The 23,613-nt window shown below is 44.7% G+C and overlaps 1 pseudogene; it reads right to left on the bottom strand.

The window, feature by feature from the left end:
* Positions 1-12,250: 12,250 nt before the first annotated feature.
* LOC136586557 (ATP-binding cassette sub-family B member 5-like) overlaps positions 12,251-23,613 on the bottom strand; it is a 61,741-nt pseudogene continuing 50,378 nt past the window's right edge.

Here is a 23,613-nt window from a genome sequence, read left to right as displayed (position 1 = left end):
TCCCGCTCCCGGCGACTCTCTCTCTCTCCAACTCTCTACCGGTCAGCTCTCACCAAGCAGCGGTCCTTCCTTCTCTTCAGTACTTAGTGGTAGCACTGATATATCCTGGGTAGACTGGTCCCAGGCCACGCAGAAGGAAATCGCTCAGCTTCCTCCATTCTCTCTACACACAGGCCAATCTCTGAAGTGTGGGTATGAGACTTCTCTCGCTTGCAGACTTGCAGCCTGACTCTAACTAACTCTAACACTGACTTAGGCTGGCATGAACTGCTCACACTAGCACCCTTGCATGTGTATATATCTAACATGACCAAATTACACACAAAGTGATAGATTTTCCAGACATAACACAGACATTAACCCATTCAATCCTGCAGAGATGCAATACACATAACTCTAATTCACTTCAGAATTCAGACACTGACATGACAATGGCACGAGACGGACATGTAACATTATGGAAGGACGCCACTAACTCTGGGCCACTACAACACCAAACGTCATGTCAACACTGTTTCCGGCCGTACCATGACTGCAACATGTACCCTTGCCCTAAGATATAAGTGATATGTGAGGGGTAACGAAAGATAGTTTCTGCCAAGTTCTGGTCAGAAACCTGTAAACTGCATATACAGATGCCATGATTAGGGAGATATAAACAAGTTGGCAAGCAGAAACTTACACAAACTTCCTTGCTTCCATGAAGTGGTATCATTGGAGATCACTGGAGTGGTATCACTGGAGACAGTGAACTATAGTATCCTATTATGAATTCTGCACATAACATTTATTGATGAACATTGATAGTAAATGGAAAGAATATATCCTACAATTTTGATAGATCATATATATATATATATATATATATATATAATATATATATAATTCTGTAATATAATGTTTACTAGTTTAGGACTACCAGCATGGTGCTGGATCACTGTAGAAATTCCAAATAATCAGGTGTGCACACGCCAGCGTGACCATGCCTGCACCGAGATGGATACATGTGACCATATGCTGACCCCAAACTGTTGCTGACCATGGCCATGGCATGCACCGACATTGATACTAATGCCAATCACATTCAAAATGATGTGTAAGTAACAGATAATGTAAATCATGTGACCGCAGGAAGGATGGATGTTTCCTGCATGAAATGTATCCTGAAAATATTGTTTATCATTGTTTGTTTTCAGTTCTTTTCATTTTGGTTCTAAGATTTTGGGTTTGAAGAAAGTCATACCCAGAAGGAGGTCTTATGTAAGTGAACAAATATGACCAGTTTTTTTTTTTAACCCCCTCAAGACTAGGCAATCTTTGGCCTTCTGAACTACACAAAATTTGGGGATTTTTCATTAATCCATCCTGGACTCTCAAAAATACACAGTCCCTCAGCCAAGTTCTGGGTACTTCCCACTGTATTTCTCAGGCTCCATTCACACGGGCGTGACGATTTTCGACCGGTCGTGTCATGGCCACAGCATGGCCGAAAATTGCGTGAACGAGAGTCAGCCATGACTAAGTCACGGCTGCAACTCCTGTTTAAATGCCCGTTCAGACGGCTGAGGCTGTGGCGCATATACGCTGCAGCTTTGAAATACCGTCAGCTAGGGAGTGGGAGTTTAGCTCTGCTGAATTTGGCCGGGGGGGTGGGAGTTTAGCTCTGCCAAACTTTCGGACTCTCCGCACAGGAATTCTGCGGCATTTACAGTAGCAGAAAAGTGGATGAGATTTTGAAAATCTTATCCACAAGCTGCGGATATAAACTTTGCCTGTAATACCAAGCCAGACCACTGCAGTGGAAATGCGCCCTCTACATGCCGCTATCGATGCGATGTAATTTGCCCTTCACAATGTACACTTTACACTGGTGTCCCAGCCTGCCATGGCCTAGGATCGCTATTGTAGAGACATAAAAAATGTGAAAAAAATAAATTAAAAATAATGTTAAAAAAACATAAAAAATAACCAAAAAAATCCCTTTTTTGTGCACTTTTACATTTGTCTGAAATTTAAAAACAAAATCCTACATATTTGGTATCATTGTATCCTTAACGACTAGAAATGAGCGAACGTACTCGGTAAAGCACTACTCGTCCGAGTAATGTGCTTTATCCGAGTATGTCTCTGCTCGTCCTGAAAGATTCGGGGCGCGCCGCTGCTGACAGGTGAGTTGCGGCGGGGAGCAGGGGAGAGCGGGCGGGAGAGAGGGAGAGAAAGATCTCCCCTCCGTTCTTCCCCGCTCTCCCCTGCAGCTCCCCGCTCCGCGGCGCGCCCCGAATCTTTCGGGACGAGCGGAGACATACTCGGATAAAGCACATTACTCGGACGAGTAGTGCTTTACCGAGTACGTTCGCTCATCTCTATTAACGACTAGAGATGAGCGAGCACCAAAATGCTCAGGTGCTCGTTACTCGAGTCGAACTTTCAGTGATGCTCGAGAGTTCGTTTCGAGTAACGAACCCCATTGAAGTCAATGGGCGAATCGAGCATTTTTGTATATCGCCGATGCTCGCTAAGGTTTTCATTTGTAAAAATCTGGGAAATTTAAGAAAGTGATGGAAACGACACAGCAATGGGTAGGTGAGGGGATACATGTTGGGCTGCATCTCAAGTTCCCAGGTCCCACTATTAAGCCACAATAGTGGCAAGAGTGGCAATACAGCCGGTTCCATTGAAAGCAATGGGCTGCCGGCGATCGCGGGATGAATTGTCGGGAAGGGCTTAAATATATAAGCCCTTCCCTGCAATTCATCCAGAAATGTGTAAAAATAAAATATATATATATACTCAACTTGTCCCGGCAGACGGAGTTCTGCCGCGGCCGGCTGCAGTTCTCCTGAACTGCTCTGAACTGCTCTCTGTAGTATTCAGCAGCCGGGGATTTAAAATCCCCGCCTACTGAATGAGCTGCCTCTAATTGGTCACAGCCTAACCAATCAGAGGCAGCTCTCACTCACGCCCATTCATTAATTCATGAATGGGTGAGTGAGTGCTGCCTCTGATTGGCTCAGCGCAGGGCCAATCAGGGGCAGCTCTCAGCTGTCGGGGAGCCCAGGAAACTTAAAATCTCCTTGCTCCCAGCGACCAACGTTCGCCGAGAGCCTGGAGCAGTGACGGGTGGCCTCGTTGAGCGGTCGCCGGTCACGTGATAAAAAGGTAGCGATCTACCTTAGGTCGGTCTCACATGACCGGATAGGAATTACGGATTCCGCATGCGTCTGATCCGCGGTAATACGCAGATCAATCGCATTGGATTACACAATTCTGCTCACGGGTCGGAATTGTGTAATCCACTCGCAGAAAAGAGAACGCAGCAGGTTTTATTTTACTGCGGATATCCGCAACATAGAGCCCATTGTGCTCCATGGTCGCGGATATACCCGCAGCGCATACGCAACTACGTTGTATACGGGCTGCGGGTACCTGCGTCATCGCTAAGTGACGGTGTGGTAAATACAAACAACAAAAAAAGTACTGCGCATGACCGCCCGTATGAGTAGGCAGTTATGCGCAGTACATTACGCGGCCGTATGCAGGGTCACAGCCGGGCTCACAGCCGGGATCCGCTGCGGTCCTCCACAAGCGGATTCCACCTACGGCTGCGTGAGCCCGGCGTTATTCAGACCGCTACCTGTAATATGCAATTTACAAGAAGCCCCGGGAACGTTCACCTTCCTGCAGTTCCAGGAGCAGCTTGTTGAGCGCCTTCTGTGTGAGACCGCCGCACCGCAGCAAGATTACAAAGCCTCACAGAGGGCCACTTTTTACACCCCATCCCCGCCGCTGAGGTCACGAAATACCCACAAGCGAGAGAGGAGGGGGGATACTCGGTTTTCTTGCCCCATGTGCCCAACCCAATCAGCCTCCGTAATTACCCCTGTCTTCGGACATAAAATGCGGTTTATATTATTACTTTTATCTAATATTTAGGGAATGCCAAAAAATGGGGAGGGGGGGGGGGGGTTATTTTTAGGAAGTCAATTTTTATTCAGTACAAGTGGGCAATGGGGCCTTGAATTTGTTCAGTTGTACCCTGAAATCCAGCGGGCATTCCCTCCATTATGGGCCTAGCCATGTGTCCTGTAAGTAGATTAGGGCCACAAGGCGTATGTTTTTGAACACGGGACAAACGGGGGTATCTATTTTGGGGTTAAGGTCTTCATTCCTATGTACACTGTACAAAAAAAAACAGTTTTTAAATTGACAAAATTGCCAAAAAAATGAAAATCGTAATTTTTTCCTTCTGCTTTGCTTAGATTCAGTCAAATACTGTGGGGTCAAAATGCGCAGTACACCCCTAGATGAATTCGTTAAGGGGTCTAGTTTTCAAAATGGGGTCATTTGTGGGGGTTCTCTATCGTTTTGGCCGCTCAGTGTCTCTACAAGTGGGCAAGTGGGCCTGGAATTTATTCAGTTGTACTCTGAAATCCAACGGGTGCTCCTTCCATTATAGGCCTAGTCATGTTTCCTTTAAGTAGATTAGATTTCTGAACACGGGACAAACGGGGGTACCCATTTTGGGGTGAACGTCTTCATTCCTATGTACACTGTATGAAAAAAACTGTTTTTAAATTGACACAATTGCCAAAAAAATGAAAATCATAATTTTTTCCTTCTGCTTGGCTTAGATTCATTCAAAAACTGTGAAGTGAAAAAAGTCATCGTACCCCTAGATAAATTTGTTAAGGGGTCTACTTTTCAAAATGGGGTCACTTGTGGGGGTTCTCCATCGTTTTGGTCACTCAAGGGCTCTACAAGTGGGCAATGGGGACTAAATCTCCTTCAAGCAAAATGTCTGTTCCGAAAGCCACCGGTTGCTCCTTTCATTTTGGGCCCCATTGTGTATACAGACGTAATACTAGGGCCACAGTGGGTATATTTCTGAACACGGGACAAACGGGGGTACCCATTTTGGGGTGCAAATCCTCATTTTCATGTGTACTATAGAAAAAAGTCCAGTCTTTAAAATGACATATTTGCAAAAATATGAAATTTTAGTTTTTCTCTTCTAAATTGCATTGACTCCTGAAAAAAAACTGTGGGGTTAAAATACTCATGACACCCCTCAGTGAATACGTTAAGGGGCGTTGTTTTTAAAATGGGGTCACTTGTGGGGGTATCTATCATTTTGACTCCTATGAGCTTTTCCGATCTTGGCTTGGTGTAGGAAAACAAAGTGTTCCTCAAAATGCTGAAAAGTAATGTTAAATTTGTACGTCTCCTAAATGGTTAAAAAAACCCTAAAGTTTATCCAATGTGCACCCAAAACAAAGTAAACGGGTGGAAATATTTATCTTAGCAAAAATTTCTATATTATGTTTGCACATATTTGAGATATTGCAGTTGGAAATGTGAAAAAATGACGATTTTTTCAAAATTTTCCCAATTTTGGCGCTTTTAATAAATAAACACAAATTCTATCGGTCTTTTTTTTCCGCTTAAATGAAGTACAACATGTGGCGAAAAACCAATGTCAGAATCGCTTGGATATGCAAAACCTTTCTGGTGTTTTTCCATGTTAAAGTGACATGTGTCAGATTTGCAAAATTTGGCTTGGTCATTAAGGCGCAAACAGGCTTGGTCACTAAGGGGTTAAAACCAATTTGGAGCGGACTAGTGAAATCTTCTGGAATATGATTTATTCCCATAACATCGGTAACTTTCATGAAAATGTGTTGTACAATCAAAAAAAAAATGACAAGAACATGTTATTACAGTATCCACAGTGATAGCAGGGACAGTAGAGTGATAGAAAAAAAGACTAGAGGCCTTGTCTGTCACCAGTGTTAGTCCCATTCATTTTGTGGTGCTACCTCATTCTAGCATACACAATTCTGGTGTCCAAAGTTTGTAATTTTAGTGCTCGCCCTAAAACTTTAACTTTTTCAGAATGTATGCTGTGTTTCACCACTTTTTCCAAAAGCCCATCATAATCATTATAATGTACATCAGAAACTGGCATAGATTATAGCAAAAACCTACTCCATCTTGTAGCTGATGCAGGCTTTCATTTGGTGTATGGATCGTAGCCAAATGCTTGGTTTACTTAGATTGGCGTGTGAAATGCTGATCTAAGTAAATAGGCCCAATGTACTAACTTCTATGGTAAATTTCCTATGGATAGATCACCAATAACTGATCAATGAGGGTTTGCCACACCCTACTGCCATCGATGAGCTGTTTGAAGTAGCTGCGGTGCTCTAGTAAGCACTGCAGCCACTTCATTGCTTACCAGGCACAGCGGAGTACATTCCATAGCAGCTGTGCCTGGTGTAGCAGCTAAAAGCCATTTACTTCACTGGGGCTGAGCTGCTCGCAGGTCATATGACCAATAAACGTGACGTCAAAGGCCTGAGAAGAAACCCACTGAGCACCGTAGTCTCTTCAAAGAGTTGATCCTGAGCAGTGCGCTCCATTGATCGGATATTGGTGACCTATTCTGGGGTTTTTAAATGTCTGTGAAAGCCCCTTTAAATAATTTAGCAGTATAAAATACCTCTTATATGTAGAAACACGAATGACCCAGAAGCTAGCTAATTGTTTTTATATTGAATTATATGCAATCTTCTACCCTGTTGGTGTTCACTAGTTGCATTCATTTCAATTAATCGTTAAGGGTGTTTTCTGTGAGAAAAAAATCTAATGGTCAATGAATAGAATAAAAAGTCATGAAAAAGTCTTAAAAGGCCCATAGTTCCATGCAGGGGCTACGATCTTCACAGAAGAAATTGCAGTTGTCACGTTCCATTCATTGTATTCATGACCACTTGGCCAATCACTGGCTTCAGAGTGTGCAGTTCATGGCAGAACCATCGATCAAGCCAGTGATTGGCTAAGTGGTCACAAAAACAATCATAGAATCATAGAATGGTAGAGTTGGAAGGGACCTCCAGGGTCATCAGCTCCAACCCCAACTCAGTGCAGGATTTACTAAATCATCCCAGACAGATATTTGTCCAGCCTTTGTTTGAACATTTCCATTAAAGGAGAACTCACCACCTCCCGTGGTAACCTGTTCCACTCATTGATCACCCTCACTGTCAGAAAGTTTTTTCTAATATCTAATCTGTGTCTCCTCCCTTTCAGTTTCATCCCATTGTTTCTAGTCTTTCCTTGTGCAAATGAGAATAGGGCTGATCCCTCGGCAGTGTGACAGCTATTTGTAGACCACTATTAAGTCTCCTCTCAGCCTTCTTTTTTTGCAAGCTAAACATTCCCAGATCCTTTAACCGTTCTTCATAGGACATGATTTGCAGACCGCTTACCATCTTGGTAACTCTTCTCTGAACTTGCTCCAGTTTGTCTATGTCTTTTTTAAAGTGGGATGCCCAGAACTGGACACAGTATTCCAGATGAGGTCAGACTAAGGAAGAGTAGAGGGGAATAATTACCTCATGTGATCTAGACTCTATGCTTCTCTTAATACATCCCAGAATTGTGTTTGCCTTTTTGGTTGCTGCATCACATTGTTGACTCATGTTCAGTCTATGATCTATTAGTATACCCAAGTCTTTTTCACATCACCCACATGTAACCGCTACAGCTTCTTCTGGGATTGAAGTGGTGGAAGCTGGGACTCCTGTGCTGGACTGGTGGCCCATTTAAGGAGGGAAGCATATACATATACTTTTTTTACTTTGCGCCAACTATTCCCCGCCCATTGGATTTTTTCTTTAGTCATGGAAAACCCTTTTCATAAAATGTTCCGTACTTTACAATCCTCTGTATATGTCAGTTAATGAATTGCTTTAGTAAGTGAATTTCTGCAGCTTTTTTGGTTCTGGGATTATAAATGCTGCAACCATCACATAGTATTAAATATCAGCTGACAAACAAGTACAGTATGTGACCAGTTCAAGTGACCACAGCAGAATAAGTTTTATACATCGAATACAAAGTCCTTGGCATCTTGAGGTGACATACACTACCGTTCAAAAGTTTGGGGTCACATTGAAATGTCCTTATTTTTGAAGGAAAAGCACTGTACTTTTCAATGAAGATAACTTTAAACTAGTCCTAACTTTAAACAAATGCACTCTATACATTGCTAATGTGGTAAATGACTATTCTAGCTGCAAATGCCTGTTTTTTTGTGCAATATCTACAAAGGTGAATAGAGGCCCATTTCCAGCAACTATCACTCCAGTGTTCTAATGGTACAATGTGTTTGCTCATTGGCTCAGAAGGCTAATTGATGATTAGAAAACCCTTGTGCAATCATGTTCACACATCTGAAAACAGTCTAGCTCGTTACAGAAGCTACAAAACTGACCTTCCTGTGAGCAGATTGAGTTTCTGGAGCATCACATTTGTGGGGTCAATTAAACGCTCAAAATGGCCAGAAAAAGAGAACTTTCATCTGAAACTCGACAGTCTATTCTTGTTCTTAGAAATGAAGGCTATTCCATGCGAGAAATTGCTAAGAAATTGAAGATTTCCTACAACGGTGTGTACTACTCCCTTCAGAGGACAGCACAAATAGGCTCTAACCAGAGTAGAAAAAGAAGTGGGAGGCCGCGTTGCACAACTAAGCAAGAAGATAAGCACATTCTCTAGTTTGAGAAACAGACGCCTCACAGGTACCCAACTGGCATCTTCATTAAATAGTACCCGCAAAACACCAGTGTCAACATCTACAGTGAAGAGGCGGCTGCGGGATTTTAGGGCTTCAGGGCAGAGTGGCAAAGAAAAAGCCATATCTGAGACTGGCCAATAAAAGAAAAAGATTAAGATGGGCAAAAGAACACAGACATTGGACAGAGGAAGACTGGAAAAAAGTGTTGTGGACGGATGAATCCAAGTTTGAGGTGTTTGGATCACAAAGAAGAACGTTTGTGAGACGCAGAACAAATGAAAAGATGCTGGAAGAATGCCTGACGCCATCTGTTAAGCATGGTGGAGGTAATGTGATGGTCTGGGGTTGCTTTGGTGCTGGTAAGGTGGGAGATTTGTATAGGGTAAAAGGGATTCTGAATAAGGAAGGCTATCACTCCATTTTGCAACGCCATGCCATACCCAGTGGACAGCGCTTGATTGGAACCAATTTCATCCTACAACAGGACAATGACCCTAAACACACCTCCAAATTGTGCAAGAACTATTTACAGCAGAAGCAGGCATCTAGAAGCGTGGGGTGCAATTTCACAAGCTTACCTCAACAAATTAACAGCTAGAATGTCAAAGGTGTGCAATGCTGTAATTGCTGCAAAAGGAGGATTCTTTGACGAAAGCAAAGTTTGATGTAAAAACAATGTTATTTCAAATACAAATCATTATTTCTAACCTTGTCAATGTCTTGACTCTATTTTCTATTCATTTCACAACGCATGGTGGTGAATAAGTGTGACTTTTCATGGAAAACACAAAATTGTTTGGGTGACCCCAAACTTTTGAACGGTAGTGTATTTTTTGGCCGGACTCGCTCAGCCTTTCTCATCTGCTATACTATGTACAATCAAGTACTTGTAATATCGTAGCTCAATGTTCTGCAATAAAGGTGTGAAAAGACAAGAAAAAGGCTTACTAATTTTTGTCCTTCTAAACTGTAGCTGTCAATACTTGGTTCTCTATTAAATAAAGCAAGGAGATGGGCAGCCGCGGATCTGGCCTTAGCAGAGTCAGGAGCAAAGGATAATGTTTGACCTATTGCGACGGCTCCGTACGTTAAAATGACAAATACACTGTTGAGAAAACAGAACGTTAAGGCTTCCGCTGTGGACCGTGACATTTGCATACATTCTCAAATATACAGTATTTTACTGAGTCAATTTGACTAGCTGAGATGGGGAAGGCCATATTTAGTTCAACTTCTTGAGCCGCTTTTACAGCATCTCTGAAAGAGATTTATATTACAAGACGTGTCCATAGAGCCAGTTCAGGAGGGCCGGTCAGCAATCCTCATATGTCTCTTTTAGTGCATACTTGTATTCCTCATGAAATAATAACTCTGGAACATCTTTTATTCTCTGCATTGTGCCATTCATCATGGAAATATATGAATAAATTGACAACTGGATGTTACCACTACCATTGTCAATAGGGTGTCAACCTATATAGATTAATGGCTAATTCACATAGGTGTAAGCGTATTTCGGTCACATGAATACACTGCATATGTATGTGACCAAAAATCGCTTATGCCTGCATATTTGAACTGCTCCGGCTTGTTTTTTTGTGTGCAAATACACTACATACCATGTTTCCTCAAAAATAAGACCATGTCTTATATTCATTTTTGCCCCAAAAGAGATGCTAGGCCTTAATTTCAGAGGATGTCTTATTATATTTACCTAGCAGGCTCGGTCCAGGTCCCTCCCGCTGCTCTCCGGAGCTCCGATGCCCTTTTTGCAGTCCTCACTTCCTGGTTACAGGATTCATAACTCCCGCCTCCAGAAAGCGATGGCTCTGATTGATTTTTGAGCCCTGCTCAGCCAATCAATGCAGCGCTCAATGAACCAATGCAATGGCTGTGATTGGTTCATTGAGTGCTGCATTGATTTGCTGATCAGCAGTTGAAAAAACAATCACAGCCATCGCATTGTGGAGGCGGGATTTATGAATTGGCTGAGCCACGACATTGATTGGCTGAGCAGCAGAATTTATGAATTAGCCAATCAATGCAACTCTCGATGAATCAATCACACCTATCGCATTGTGTCATTGAGCTTTGCATTGATTGGCTAAGCAGTGCTCGAGAACCAATCAGAGCCATCACTTCCTGAAGGTTGGATTTATAAATCCCGTAACCAGAAAGTGATCTTCTGTGGGCGGCTGAGGACTGCAAGAAGCATGTGGGAGATCCGGAGAGCAGCAGGATGAACCTGGACCGAGCCTGCTAGGTAATGTATTCCTTTTTTTATGTAATGCAGCTTTGGCTTATTTTCAGGGCAGGGCTTATATTTCTAGCCTCCCAGAAAATCTCGAAATATGACAGTAAAACTTATTTTCAGGGTAGGTCATATTTTTGAGGAAACAAAGTATTTGCATACGCAAAAAGAATATAGACAGACCCATAAACAGGTTCCTGTAAATTCACTGCATATTTGTGCCGGCCCATTTACTTCAATGGCGTGTTGAGTTGCGTAATACTCACCAAAATAGGCCATGCCACATATTTTTTCACGCAATCGCACATCACGTGAAAAAATATGCTCATGTGAACAAACCCATTGGAATCAATGGGTTCTATTCACTGCATGTTACATGCACAAAAATTGTGCATGTAATACGTGTCGCAAATACGACCATGTAAACAAGCCCTTAAGGAGTTATCCCAGAATCAATACTTTCACCTATCCACAGAATACATTTGTAATGTGTGTGATTGCTGGGGGTCCGTCTGATAGGATCCTCACCAGTGACAAGAATGGGGTCCCATGTCCCCCATTTAAATAAGGTAGTGGTCGCATTGGTGCGCTACTGCTCCACTCAAAGTCTATGAGACTGATAGCTGAGTACATATCCCCACGATGTTGTCAGTTAGGGTCAGTAAATCACTGGTCACGCCAGAATTTGCGGCTGTGATATGGGCAACTTTATGCACTTGTGAAACTGGCCTATATAGGGACAAGCCCCACTAATGAGGGGAAAAGTCAGCTGATGCATGAAAATGGTGGATCAGCCTTGAACAAGTTTTTTTGGGTGAGCCCCCACCACTCCCGTTACACTGGTGCTGGGTTACCTAAAGGTCTTGACTTCTGTCTGCAGCAAGTCAGTGATTACATTACTTAAACCAGGGACAGGTGAATGCCACATTCAATCAGTGACTCACTTTGAGGCTAACTTCACACAGGCGAGCATGATAATGGGCACCAAATCCCACTCCCATATCGCGCTCCCCACCATGGGAAATCCCCACATGTGAAATCCACTTTGGGAATGAAGAGAACCTCCGCAGCAGCTGTGACAGAGAATCGTTGACTTTCTCCCATCGCTACCGCCAACCCTAGTGAAAACAATGGGGCTGCGATGCGAGATCATGCAGCCAAATAGAACATACTGCGATTTGTTTCCCGCATCGCGATGCCATGTAAAAAAAACATCACTCATGTGTATGACCCTATTCAAAAGAATGAGGTTCATATTTGTGAATCTCAAAGCGCACAAATCATGCACAATTTAATTGCCCGTGTGAAGCCGGCCTGACTGCTGTGGTTCCATTGTCAAGACATCATCACCCTGCAGCCGGAAGTAAAGGCCAGCGGGAAACAAAAGAGGCAGAGGAACGGATCAGGTGAGTATGGCTTCCTTTACTTTTTTTACAGCATGGTGAAAAAGACTTTTTCTTCATTCGTAGAAAACTGCTTTAACACTCCATCTTTCCACACAATTTGGCGCACTGTATAAAACAAATGAAACTCTGACCACACTTCCGACCTCCAGTGTATAGAATGTTGTGTTAAAGGGAACCGCTCATCAAGTATAAGCACCACAAACTAAGTTATGATCCTTATAGTTTGGGTGACATGGAGTCCTGGGAGCTTCATTTCATACTGACCTGGTCCCTTGTTCCTGCTGTGCCAGAAGGTTGTACTCATGCACTCCCATAGAGATGAATGGTAATGCATGTGCACACCCTTCTAAAAAGGCACACTGACTTTGTCGGAGAACCGCAAGAACAGAGGTTCCCCGGACTCCATGTCACCTAAACTATAAGCAGTATAACTTATTTTATGATGCTTATACTTGATGACGGATTCCGTTTAAGAACAAAGCACAGTCAAGTGTTAAAGCTATAGATACCTTATCATACTTATTTAAAAGGCAGAAATGTGGTCTGCCTTATTCATCGTGATCCTCGTTGAACTATATAACCACAGTTTTTTCATTTCCATTGAATAGAGACAACAGTTGAGTCTCAGTTGGGCCACAACACCCATAATAGAGTCCTTTAACCCAAACTGGGATTGGTAAGACTCAACAATTCGTCCTCTTTGTACTGATGTTTGCTCTTCTTCATGCTGTTGGATTTAGAAGCAGTCTCCCATCCATGACTGCTAGGGTTGACTTTCTATATCGCAATGGTATGCAGCAGGTTTTTTATTCGGACTTCACCATATGGTTATTTGACATTACGTTATAGTTTGTGCATTCACAAGATCGTAATACTCCCCTCGGTGTGACAGAAGCTGTTGATGAGTTCCCTTTTCTATTACTTCCCCATTCTTCATAACGATAATGAGATCTGCATTCTGGACTGTGGACAGCCTATGAGCGATTAGGATACAAGTCCTTCCTTTCCGTGCTTGATCCAGTGCTTGTTGTACTACCTGACCATGACAGAAAAAGATAACATTCAAGTTTGACCAAAATAAGTAGACCCACAATGAATACCTCCTGTCACCCAACCCTATGCCTGTTAGTGTTGGGTAATGAGGTATATAAAAGAGTAGTAATAAAAAATAATTTTTTTATCCCCACCTTTTCACTTTCATTGTCCAGGGCTGAGGTGGCTTCATCAAGAAGCAGAACTTTTGGAGAGCGGATGAGAGCTCGGGCGATAGCGATTCTCTGCTTTTGGCCCCCAGACAACTGAGTACCTTTTCCTCCAACTCGGGTGTTATATTTCTGAAAGGTTAATTGTACATGTTAGAAGCAGCATATTAACAGCACAACAAGACTTCATGTACACGTGTGTATTACTGATCTGTGTTGTGCAAAGCTTCAGTATAGCAATGTAACACCCATAGATATGTTTAACCTAATACTCTACTCTCAATTTCTAATGGAGGCACACAGAGGTCTTCTTTCTAACAGATACATTTGGAATCTGGTTCTAGAGAAGGACAAGGCATCTTATAGAAGCATTAGACAATGACACACAGAGTGCCTACTGGTCTGTCATTCAGGACTGTGTGTCTCCTTAAAGGTTCAAATAAGGAAGATGGAACAAAATTGTTCCATCTTCCTTATTTGCATAACCCAGAGGAACATGCATGGCCTTATAAGTCTCCTCACACACCTTCTAGGTGCTCTCCTCAAGGAGAAACAATACCCCTCCCGACTCACATCATAGGCCTATCTCTAGCCAAGACAGAATTCTACTGCCCAGTGATGAGGGGCAAACATCCTGAAACAGCCGTCTGTGTATGGATTCTTGGATTCTGGCTTGGTTTTCAATTCCCAATCTTTGTTAAGATCTGTACAAAGGATTCGACTATGATTTGCAGGAATGCTGCCATCCAATAGGTGGCGCTGCAGAGGCATTGTTCCATCTTCCTTATTTGGATATATTTCCCAGAGGAGCATGCATGGCCTTATAAGTCTCTTCACTCACCTTCTAGGATGCTCACCTTAAGGAGAGACAGTAACCGCCCTTACAGGTTCAGCACTTTGGTGTGTGCATGTAGCCTAAGGCTGTCATCACGCGACGATAAAATAAGATTCTCATCCTGAAGATTGTCAAAACTTCTAGTTGTTCCCCTTCTAAAAGTGGCCATAAAAGTTGGTTGATGGTTGAACAACCATTGAATGAATGATCGCCCAGTGAATGATCATTTTGCAGTAGATGAGCAGTCTGTCAAATGGCACTCCTGACAATCAGCTATTTACTGGTGCACTCGTGTTCTGAGCTAATTGTGCAGGATGTAGACGGCTCCGTTCCCACTACAGTGGCCAGGATGGTATAGCAGACCAAGTACCCATTCATTTTATCAAGAACTTGGCCTGCAATAACAAGTTGCACCACTACAGTGGGAACAAAATTGTCTGCTTCCTGTAGAAATCAGCTGAGCGCACTGTATTGGTGGACAGCTGCTCAACTGGGATCCCTGCTGATGGATCTACACAGATCTACTATTGATGACCTATCCTGATGGTCTATCTAGATTGCTAGAGGTTTTGTTCCTTTCCTCACTCCTACATACTGTACACAGACCATAGAGACCATGGGTGCAAAGTGGATATGTGTTTTGTAATATAATCCTAGCCAAATATTTACCTCTGGCAGCTCTTCTATGAAGGAGTGAATATTTGCAGCTTTTGCAGCACGTTGTATTTCCTCCATAGGAACTTCACGGGAGTTGTCCCCATAGGCGATGTTTTCAGCAATACTGCGGTCAAACAGTACTGGTTCTTGGGATACAATTCCTATCTGATTTCTTAGCCACTGCACATTCAAGTCCTTGGCTCCATTTTTGTCAAACAGCTGAAAACAAAGAGTTAATGGTTAAAGATTTTATAGGAAAAGTTATAACTAATAGTTATAAATTGTAATGTTAGTTTATTTCTAGAAAAATATGTTCCTTTATGTGCCCAAGAAATCCAGATGTCACATTTTAAAAATGACTCCATATTCTCAGGGTGAAATTAAAGGGAACCTGTCACCCTGGAGCAGCACCATAAACTAAGTTATGGTGCAGTTCCAGAGAGGTCATGGAGACCCAGGGGACATGTTTTTTACACTTATCCACTTTTTAGTTCCCATGCTGTCACCCGGTGAAGATCAAATGCTATCTGAAATCTGACTCTCTTCAGGCCATTGTGCTCTCATTCTCTCATAGAAGTCTATTGGAGAGCGAATGCTCAATGGTCTAAAAAGAGTCCTTTTGTTCAGAGTGTGCACAATTTTCACTGGGCTGCCGATGAGTAAAGAAAACAAATCCCCCGATTCCTCTTCACCTCCTGGAACTGAACCACAACTTAGTTTAAAGTGCTGTTTGAAGATGAGAGGTTCCCTTTAAGTAGTGCTACAACCCCAAGCATACTAGGAAAATGTTGGGCAATGTGGTGATGTACAAGCCTAAACATAGTGTGAGGTAGTGAGGGGCGTGATAGTGGATGGTCGCTACATCGCCCCTAGGTTCTGCTATTATGCCTTGTGGGGCTGGAGGAAGTTCATATCCCGCTGTTTGAGACATGAAAAGCCAGGAGGGCAATGTAATCTCCAGCAAGTAGTTGCTGGAGGTCTTTCCTTTAAAAGTATTTGGGTTTGTTTTTTGGAATGGATGTCAGGTTGGTAGTGGGGCCATCCATTCCACTTCCTCCACTCCAGGTTGTGTGTGAGGTCAATCAGCACAGGTGCTGAGGCTGAGCCAGGATAGGTGTGCATATAAATAGCAGTATGCACAGACACAGGGGGGGAATAAGATGGCTGCTGGACCCTGGCAGCCTGTGATACCTGCTAGAACTGAAAACCCTGCTGTGTGTGCGCCTGCTGAGCGTGACCTGGTCAGGCAGGAACTGCCTGATATCCGATTGCTGGACTGTTACTTTGTTGCCTGAAGCTAAGGCTGCATTTGTGTTGATTATTCTGAACTGAAATAAACGCAGGTCACGCCTGCTCTTGGACTTTATCCACTGGTTTCCGTCTTTGACTGCCGCCAACCCACACTCTACCGAGCTGTCCTCCCACAATAGGTATATAACACTTCCAGTCATATGTAAAGAAAGTTTAATCATCATAATAAGAAGATATGCATTGTTCTGATACATTTGTGTGTATTTGCTATCAGCAAATGCTGAACTACCAATACAGATCAAATAATTCTCACAGGTGTATGTAATGCCATCAATTTTAATTGTATCCAGTCTAGTCTATCATCTGGGAGCTTAAAAGGAATCTGCCAGGTACTTTGAGTCCTATAAGCTAAGTTCATGAGCTCAAAGTAGCTGACCCACTGATTCTGTGGATGTTAGTTTTATACAGTACTTGCCTTCCCCACCAATCCCTTAACTGTCAGTGCTCAAACTTGCTGCTGCAATGCCTTAGCTTTAGACTGGAGAGCGGCCTAGATGCTAAGGTGAACTGAGAGCAGTGCAAACCGCATGAACTGGCGGATCCTTGTGCTGGGGTAAGCGGTCAGGAGAGCCCAGCATATGGAGAATCGGGACACAAAGGACCCAATGAGCAAGAACCGAACTGTTATGATGAAAGTGTCCTGGTAATTGGGAACTGAAGGGCAGATCGGGATGCAATGGCCTGCGAAGGAAAAGCTTTGAAGCAGAGTTACAATGGTGGCAGATTGTGCCACCAGAGGATGAGGGACATTGCTGTATCATCAGGACATAAGTGAGGCTTGGCCTCAGTTGGGTGCGAATGCCATGTGACTTTAAAGGGGTTGTCCCGCGCCGAAACGTTTTTTTTTTTTTTTCAACAGCCCCCCTGTTCGGCGCGAGACAACCCCGATGCAGGGGTTAAACAAGAACACCGGACAGCGCTTACCTGAATCCCCGCGCTCCGGTGACTTCTTACTTACCTGCTGAAGATTGCCGCCGGGATCTTCTCCCTCGGTGGACCGCAGGGCTTCTGTGCGGTCCATTGCCGATTCCAGCCTCCTGATTGGCTGGAATCGGCACGGGGCGGAGCTACACGGAGCCCCATTGAGAAAAGAAGAAGACCCGGACTGCGCAAGCGTGTCTAATTTGGCGATTAGACGCTGAAAATTAGACGGCTCCATAGAAACGAGGACGCTAGCAACGGAACAGGTAAGTGAAAAATTTCTTATAACTTCTGTATGGCTCATAATTAATGCACAATGTACATTACAAAGTGCATTAATATGGCCATACAGAAGTGTATAGACCCACTTTGTTTCGCGGGACAACCCCTTTAAGTTATGCCCAGGCCTGCGATGGAAAGGAATGGGATGTTTATGTGTTTCTTGGTGTCTAACACGTGTCTTGCTGAGAAAATATAATGTAGCCGGGGATAGACCTGTGGTGCATGGTTAAAGTTGACATCTACACTGTTGTGCACTTCATTGAAGTAACATAGCCGCAATGGGATAAAAGAAGATCTAGGGTACATGTACAGAAGTTCATTATGGCCTACGGCCATCTGAGGAAGATGGGAGTTGGGGTGAATTGCTGTGGCCCGGATGAAGTCATTGTTCTTCCACTCAGTTCATAGGGAGTTTAGGGCAGTTTTTCACCTGCATATTAGTATCACTTGATGATTTTTCCCCCTTTTGCTTATATATGATCTTTTGCCTCTGATTGTGATCATATATTTCAAGCACTTTCCTATTCTGAGGAGGAAGTTTGAGTCTTCCACTCATATCCCTTGTAAATAGGGCAAATCTGTACTCTTATAGGTGTTTTACCTAATGGGTGCTTATTTGTCCCAGACAGCCTGCAATCTGGATGTTTAATCTTTAGCAATTGAAAATAAATTTATATCTAATAAAAGTTATATTTTAGGGAACTTGGTATAGGGGTTAATGCCTCTGGCATATGTTTTCAGTTTAAGTTATTTATGACCCTTGCCGAGCTTCTAAGCCATTGTTGTAAATTAGATAATAATTAGACCACATTTTATTAGTAATCAATGCAGAAATCCAGGGAATTTTAAAGGCTTCATTTATCCTTTTTTTTTTGCAGCCAGAGGCGTAACTTGAATCTTCTGGGCCCCAGTGCAAAAGCTGTAACAGGACCCCAACTATAATGCTTTATTCATAGTACTGGGCTCCCAATATGGAGAAGAGTGGCCTTTTGGGCCCCCTAAGGCTCCTGGGCCCGGTTGCAACTGCATCCCCTACATCCCCTATAGTTGCACCCCTGCTTGCAGCTGTATCATATCAGCAGATGATTTTACTGGATTTCCTCTTTCAATAATTCACAAAGGTTATTCAATAATTCTGATGAAAGTCTGAGATCTTACCACCGCTCCTTGGTGTGGATCATAGAACCTCTGGAGAAGCTGAATAGAGGTACTTTTCCCACATCCACTGCTGCCTACAAATGCCACCGTTTGTCCTCGGAGTATGGCAGCAGATAGCGATTTCAGCACAGGCACATCCGGGCGAGACGGATAATTGAAGCAAACTTTTGAAAAGCCCAAATTTCCGTCATAGTCCTCCTATTTGTAGAAAATATAAATTAATGTTAGAATCACAACGTATATTATAAGGGTTAAAGGAGATGTCTCGAGGAAGCAGTTAATTTTTTTTTTTGCCCAGTCCCCCCCATTAAACACACATTACTAAGCCCCCCTGTAAATGACATTTCTAGCTGGTTCGTACTTACCGTTCCAGCGTTTCAGCAAGTTATAAAAGTTTCCTCAAGATGGCCGCCGGCTCTTTCCCAGTCGCTCGCTGCAGCCCGACGTGCGCGCTCCCGAGACGCCGCCAGCTGTGTCTCCATGGCAACCGGACGCATCGCAGCCGCCGACCAGACGCCCCGCAGCCGCCGACCAGACAGCAGGTAACCGGCGCTAGCCCCCGGCTCCCCAGCGCTAGCTCCCCCGGCGCAGCGACAGCCCCCCCCATCGCAGCGACAGCCCCCCCGGCCTAGCGCTAGCTCCCCCGGCGCAGCGACAGCCCCCCCGGCCTAGCGCTAGCTCCCCCGGCCTAGCGACAGCCCCCCCGGCCTAGCGACAGCCCCCCCCATCGCAGCGACAGCCCCCCCGGCCTAGCGCTAGCTCCCCCGGCGCAGCGACAGCCCCCCCGGCCTAGCGACAGCCCCCCCATCGCAGCGACAGCCCCCCCGGCCTAGCGCTAGCTCCCCCGGCGCAGCGACAGCCCCCCCGGCCTAGCGACAGCCCCCCCGGCCTAGCGACAGCCCCCCCGGCCTAGCGCTAGCTCCCCCGGCGCAGCGACAGCCCCCCAGGCCTAGCGACAGCCCCCCCGGCCCAGCGACAGCCCCCCCGGCCTAGCGACAGCCCCCCCCCATCGCAGCGACAGCCCCCCCGGCCTAGCGACAGCCCCCCCGGCCTAGCGACAGCCCCCCCGGCCTAGCGACAGCCCCCCCGGCCTAGCGCTAGCTCCCCCGGCGCAGCGACAGCCCCCCCGGCCTAGCGACAGCCCCCCCCATCGCAGCGACAGCCCCCCCGGCCTAGCGCTAGCTCCCCCGGCGCAGCGGCAGCCCCCCCCGGCGCAGCGGCAGCCCCCCCGACCCATCACTTACCTGGGAGGCTTCTCGGGGCTGCTGGGCTGGGCTGGTCTTCTCCGCTGGGCAGCTCCAGTTTCTGCACCTTCCTCTAACAGAGGATGGTGCAGAATGGCCGCTTCAGCGCGCTCCCGAGCAGTGACAGCTCGTCTGCGCATGCGCAGAAGAGCTGTAGCGGGGAGCACACTGAAGCGGCTCGTGCTGAATGGAGAAGACCGGACTGCGCAAGCGCGTCTAAAAAAGCAAGCTGCCAGCGAATTTAGACGGAACCATGGAGACGAGGACGCTAGCAACGGAGCAGGTAAGTGAATAACTTCTGTATGGCTCATATTTAATGCACAATGTACATTACAAAGTGCATTAATATGGCCATACGGAAGTGTATAACCCCACTTGGTTTCGCGAGACCACCCCTTTAATAAACTGTCCCGACCCTTCCATACATACTGGCTGTCACTGACTTACCGGTTTCTCTCCTGCCATGTTGTAGCTGTCAATAGACGGCTCACTGTTGAATAAGCTAAACAAATGGGAAGCTGCGGATTTGGCTTTTGCATAATCTGGAGTGAAGGATAATATTTGGCCTACAATAATGGATCCGTACGCCAGGCAGGAAAACACACTGCAAAATATAGCAATAATTTTCATGAGAAAATAATCATTTTATTTCATCTCTTACCCCAAAAATAATTGTATTCATACATTTCAAGAAAACAAAATACATTATTTTAGCTAGTTGTATGTACTTTTATTATTATATTAGAATATGGATTTAGATGTTAACATTATCTGATAATAGAAACATATTTACACCAACCTCATGGGGTGATCATATATCTATATGTATAGACATAAACTATGATATTGATGGCCTATACTTAGGATAGATCATCAGTATAACATTGCGGGTCTGACACCCATGCCAATCGGCATTTTCAAGGGGCTTGGGTGAGGGATGCGATCTCTTTACTATATATATACCAATCACAGCCTCGTATTGTAGCTCAATCCCATTCACTTGAATGGGACTGAGCTGCAGAAAGGCCATATGACTGATGTTATAGTTCAAAGAAAAAGCTGCGATACAGCCTCTACGAATTGCTGATTGGAGGGGGTGCTGTGAGTCGAACACCCACATATCTCATATTGATAACCATAGGCATAGCGTCAGGGGTTGCTGGGGTCGCCATGGTGACCTGGCCCCTGCGCTCAGGGGGCCCCTCCGCCGCCCTCCGCCATACGCACATGCACATTCAGTGCATTAATGGCTGGCCATTCTGTCTGCAGCAAGATTCCTATCATCTATCCCCTATCCTTCTATCTCCTATCCATCTATCTCCTATCCTTCTATCTCATATCTATCCATCTTATCTCATATCTATCTATCTCCTATCTATCTATCTATCTATCTATCTATCTATCTATCTATCTATCTATCTATCTATCTATCTATCTATCTATCTCCTATCTATCTCCTATTTTTCTATCTCCTATCCATCTATCTCATATCTTTCTGCTATCTATCTGTCTATCTCCTATCTTTCTATCTCCTATCCATCTGTCTCCTATCTATCTATTTCCTATCCTTTTATCTCCTATTCTTCTATCTCCTATCCATCTATCTCATATCTTTCTGCTATCTATCTATCTATGTCCTATCCATCTATCTCCTATCCATCGATCTCCTATCCTTTTATCTCCTATCCTTCTATCTCCTATCCATCTATCTCCTATTCATCTATCTCATATCTATCTGCTATCTATCTATCTATCTATCTATCTATCTATCTATCTCTGGTATAAGGCCGCCTGCAGACGGGTGGGTCGGATCCGGCGGCGAGAATTCCCGCCGCGGGACCCGACCCGAGCACCTGCAGGCAGGAGCGCGTACTCACCTGCGCCCGGCGGCCTCGGCTCTTTCATGTGCCGGCTGCCGGGCAGCCGGCGCATGCGCAGACCGGAGCCGGCGGCCGGGTGAGTGCGAGCCCCGCACAAAAATAGGACATGCAGCGGTTTGTTTGCCGCACGACATTTCGCGCGGCCAAACCGCGGCCGTCTGCATAGGAGTGCGTATTGTAATGCACTCCTATGCAGGCTTTTAGTGGCGGAAATCCCGCCGCGGGATTTCCGCCCATCTGCAGGCGGCCTAAGTTACACAGCTCCCTGGATTTACTGTATTTATTTGTTTCACTATACACACAATTAAAAAACGCATCTAAACCACATGCAGTTTTTAATAGTGTCTGCAGCTGCTTAATAACGTACGCGGTCTTTAAATACTGCATGCAGGTTTTTTTATGTGTTTTTCTTTATTGTGGTTCTAAAGTACAACATAAACATGAACCACCCTGAGGCCGCTCTCACACGTGTTCAGAAAATGCAGCTTGAAATTGTGGCATTTTTACCGGAACTTCGAGCAGCTTTTTCGAACAGGTTACAGCGCTTTTTAATGCACCCCATCATTGTGATAGGTGATGAGATGTATTAAAAACCACGAAAATGCAAAAATATAACAGACAGCTCTTGAAAATCACATCGTTAGAAACACCATGTTCGAGCGCGGATATGAGTAAGCTCATTAAAATCTATGGGCGTGTCTGGAGCAGATTCTACATACCGACGAGCGCTGACCCCCCAGGGATGCGTGCGTTTCTCAGGCCTAAACCAATCTGGCTGTTTACGACTCTGGGTATTTTACACTCGCTTAAATCCAAAAACAGACAATGTGCAATGGGTTCTGTCTTGCTATACACTGCAGATCAGAATTGCAATCCCATGCCACCTCCGTCACAAAATTGTCAGGAGCCACAAACGCGGCCATAAAGCAGACTCGGGTGCTAGTACTTCTAACCATCTGCACAATTCAGCAACGCATTCTAAAACAAAAGCTTTCTTTTAAGCAGGAGGTGTCACAAAAGATTCCACTGCAGGTCTACAGTGACACTGTCAAAGTCTCATGAAATCAGTTACGCTTCCTTTGATCGCTACAAGAACAGCATAAACCATGAAGAAAATTGAGTAGCCAAACCAGGCACAGGTGCACTCCGGCCAGGACCTCAGCCTCTGCCCACACCCTCATTCCGGCGCTCACGTCCACGTCCTCGACCCTTACCCCTAGTCTTCATCATGTTGGATAATGCCCTGCGTCAAAATGCTAGGCAAACTGCGAGGTATTTTGCATACACTTTCAGCCAAAAATAGACAGTGTAAAATGTGTACAGTCTTGTGTGTCCTCTTGATCTGCACTATATAACCCTTAGGCCTATTATGCAAATGATTTCAGCCAAAAAAACTAAAGAAATGAAACATGAGAGGAGCTTTGTAAGTTCCTATATAGTCTGTGTACACCAGTAGCAGTATACTATATAGAACCGGTAACAGTATGCAGTATACAGCCGGGATGCTTGTGAATGCTTTGTGCGCACTACTGGTCCCAGGCAGCCAAACTGATGATGCATACAATGAGAGGAGTTGTAGTCCTAGAAAGGACTGTTGGGTCACAAAATTTTCCAATCCCATGGCACCTCCGTCACAGAATTCTCAGGAGCCACAAAAGTGGCCATAAAGTGGACTCGGATGCCAGTACTTCTAACCTTCTGCACAATTCAGCAACGCATTCCAAAACCAAAGATTGATTTGAAGAAGGAGGTGTCACAAAACTAGCCACCACAGGTCTACAGTAAAACCGTCAATGTCTAATGAAATCAGTTACGCTTCCTTTGATCGCTACGAGGAATGGGTGATCCCTGCATAAATTTGAGTGGCCAAAGCAGGACCCCACGCTGG

This window comes from Eleutherodactylus coqui, chromosome 12 (genome assembly GCF_035609145.1).
Source record: "Eleutherodactylus coqui strain aEleCoq1 chromosome 12, aEleCoq1.hap1, whole genome shotgun sequence".
Classification (NCBI taxonomy): Eukaryota; Metazoa; Chordata; class Amphibia; order Anura; family Eleutherodactylidae; genus Eleutherodactylus; species Eleutherodactylus coqui.
The sequence above is the reverse complement of the archived record's forward strand: the minus strand, read 5'-3'. Positions and strand labels throughout refer to the sequence as shown.